This window comes from Vigna radiata, chromosome 1 (assembly GCF_000741045.1).
Source record: "Vigna radiata var. radiata cultivar VC1973A chromosome 1, Vradiata_ver6, whole genome shotgun sequence".
Classification (NCBI taxonomy): domain Eukaryota; kingdom Viridiplantae; phylum Streptophyta; class Magnoliopsida; order Fabales; family Fabaceae; genus Vigna; species Vigna radiata.
In genome coordinates, this window is record NC_028351.1 from 32,192,986 (window position 1) to 32,196,510 (window position 3,525).

At 30.5% G+C, this 3,525-nt stretch overlaps 1 long non-coding RNA gene across 1 annotated transcript; it reads left to right on the forward strand.

Annotated features, from left to right (window-relative positions):
* The first annotated feature begins 459 nt into the window (after window positions 1–459).
* LOC111241378 lies at window positions 460–2,251 on the forward strand. The gene is made up of 3 exons (XR_002667328.1): window positions 460–481; window positions 565–612; window positions 2,068–2,251. It is a non-coding gene; the product is annotated as an uncharacterized LOC111241378 (long non-coding RNA).
* The last annotated feature ends 1,274 nt before the right edge of the window (window positions 2,252–3,525 follow it).

Consider the following 3,525-nt stretch of genomic DNA (forward strand, 5'->3'; position numbering starts at 1 on the left):
AAACAATGATAAATGAAGCATTTGGACATTATAGGCAAGAAGGTACTAATATAGGCAGATCACAACCATTGGGTGAAGATGATGTTAGTAATGAAAGGCCAAGGGAGAATCATAATGAATTTAATGAGTTTCTCAATGACGGAAATCAAATATTGTGTGACGGGAGCAAGTACACAAAATTAGAATTTGTAATCAAATTATATCATATCAAGGTTTTGTGTGAATTAAGTGACAAGGCAATGACTATGATCCTAGATTTGCTAAGAGATGCTTTTGGTGAAGCAAAGTTGCCTCTTTCTTTTATGAGGCTAAGAAAATCATCAACAAACTTGGTCTTAACTATACCAAAATAGATGCATGTCCGAATCATTGTATGTTATATTTAAGAGATGATGAAAAAGATTTGCAAACATGCAAACATTGTGGTACATCTAGATTGTTTCAAACATTGTGGTACATTGAGGCGGCAAAGGCTATAGCGGTAAGTTTTACTATAATATGATATTTTCAAACATTATGCTTCAATATTTAGATCTTTAACCACAACTTGTTATATGCCTACAGGAACAAATTGAAGTGGGTTTGAGTCAAAGCACTACTGATGAATCACAGGTTTCCCCTCATGATGTTGTTGGGAGAGTGTTAGGCCCAGAGCATTCTGGGAGACTGCGATGCATGGGTTTGGGAGCAGCTCCTACTAACTCATTCAGAAATACAAGAATGCGACTTTCATATTTAAGCATTGGTTCATCTAGTACTGCCACATCATCAACATCTACTAATCAATGGGAACAGAAGTACATGAATTTAGAAGGTGCGCTGAAAGCATATATGATAATGAAGGAAGGAAAGATTCCTGATGAATTGGCTACCTTCTTTGATCCTCAACCACAAGTAAGATACTAAATAAGTATAAGTAATATGCTTGATATACTGTAATTACTATGAGCACATGCAATTGAGTTTAGGAAATGAGTTTAACAGATGTGATAAGTTCAATGAAATCCTTTTGCTGTTGAATACAAATGTTAGAGAAAGTTTCTTAATACTCGGTGGTTTTGTTTGCTTTTTTTGAGGGGAAGTGAGGGGACCGTGGAGACTTCTTGGGGAACTGATAATTAGGATATTAATCTCATGCAATGACTGTTGCATTTTATTGAATCATTTTCCACACAATTTGTTATTGAATTGACAGTTTTAACAAATTCAATCTATCTAATTCAATTATTCTTTTTTTTCCCCTTTGACTTGATATTATTGAATTGTACAATTATAGTTTAGTGCCTATTTGTTATATATCATGTTTGTATTCATTAGTATGCAGTGCCTATTTGTTTTATGGTATGCTTGGATCGATGTGTGTTTGGTTACATGANTNAGATGAAATGTAGTTATCTATTCTTTTACTTTCAAAAGGATTAGTTGGATTAGTTGTTCTTTCTATATTTTTGTTCTCTACTTATGATGATTTCACCCTCTCCACATGAACAAAGAGTTGAACGGTATACATAACTTCTTGTGTTAATAACTAGCAGTACTTCTATATACAGAACCTAATTCTTCAATGATTGATTTTGATCATCAGAAAAACATCATTAGATGGAAGCTAGTTGTTTTTTCTTCATAGAGTGATATTTCCCTAACTGGAATCGATCTTGCTTATTTGCTTTCCTTCTTTTGCCTTAGGTAGATGAAAGTAAAATTTATGTTATTTTTCTGAAACACATTGGAATACGCAAGCCATAAAGTAATGCAATAATGTCCAACAAAAATGGAATTTCGTTAGTGCTTTGGCTTTTGGTATCTGTCTGTGTCGTAGTTGTTGTATGTGTCTGTGTTGTAGTTTGCTTTATTGATTGTTGCAGTAAGATTTATATGCATAGTGTGAGAAGTATTGGTCCATTGCATTTTATATATGGTGTAAAGTAGTAACTGTAGTAGCCAAGGAAAATTTGAATAATGACTTTTAAAACTGAATTCTATTTGATTATTTTTTTATATATTATTTACAAAATGTGAGTACATGTAATTGAGTTTATTTTATTAATTTTTTTTATATTTTTTCAGCAAGCTCGTGATGCAAATGAGCCAGATTCTCCTTTGGGTACAAGACAATCATCTGATGGAAGTAACATTTAGGAAGTTTATGATATTGTTTTAGGATAAAACTATACTTAGTTTATTATGAATTGAGTAACATTTCTTTCTTTGTAACTACTTCTGTAATGAGATTACATTGACTTTTAGTCTATCTTGATGTGACTATACAATTGTTTCTCAATTTATTTTTTTAAATTTATTTCTATTCAGGGGCTTTTGTTGTATGGTATCATTTTTTATTCAAAGGAATCATATTCGTTTGGTATTTAATAATAATTTAAAAAAAAATTAAATTTATTTAATTTTGAAATTGATAAAAAAAGCTAATGGAAATAGATAGTTATTATATATTTTAATAATCATCAAACAAAAACAATATTATATATTTTAATAATTATCAAACAAAAAAATGACAAAAATATAAAGGAGGTTAAAAACCCCTTCAAAATAATAGTCAGTAATAGAGGAGGTTTTTACCCTCCGCAGAAAAACCTCCGCAAATTGAATGTGATACCAGGGGGCGAAAAAACCTTCGCAGATAGTTTGTGGCGACTCAAACTGCCCCGGAGTTCATTTAGCGAAGAATAAAAACCCCCGCAAATCGAAAAAAAAAAAAAAAAAAACCCTCTAAATAAGCTTTTTTTGTAGTGTCAATTGTATAATTTTCACAGGTTCATAATTATTAAGATTTGGAGGTAAAAATCTTTAAATTATCATAACTTTTGTTACCTACCTTAGATGTTACTTTTATAAAAATTGTCAAATGGTAGTTAAAAAGCGTCAAGTAACTCTTTTCCAATTTATATATACAAAGGAAACAATCAAAGGCAAACTAAAGCCGAGAACATCGCTCAAAGCATAACATCCATGGAGAAAATGCAGAAAGAACAAAGAAGTAACCAATGGGGAAGAAGGAATCTTAAGAGGAGGCCACAAAGAGGACATATAATTGATATGATAGAGACAAAGAAAACTAAGAGCAGAAATATAAGAGAATGGAATTGCAGACACAAAAAATAATACATTGTTGTATGCTTTGATCCTTTCAAACTTTAGATTGTTTTAAACAAGTTTCTTATTGAAGGGCATCAAATAAGTTTGTTTTGACTTGTATCGTATGGTCTTGTGTCATGGTTGAATAAGGAGTTTTGGCCCTCCCAATTTGTTTTTACATAATAAAAAGTAGAGTATATAAATAAAATAATTTTTTAATTTTATTAAATATCATATCTTTCACCTCTTCAAATTTACATACACTTACAAACAAAACTTTTGACACCTCAATAAATTTTTTCTATATATACATATAAAATGGAAAAAGTCCTAATTACTTTATTATAAATCTATATATTATTTGTTAATAAAAAATTAGAAAAAAATAGACCGAAACACATCCTCACCCTTTATAGTTCTCAACTTGATCCA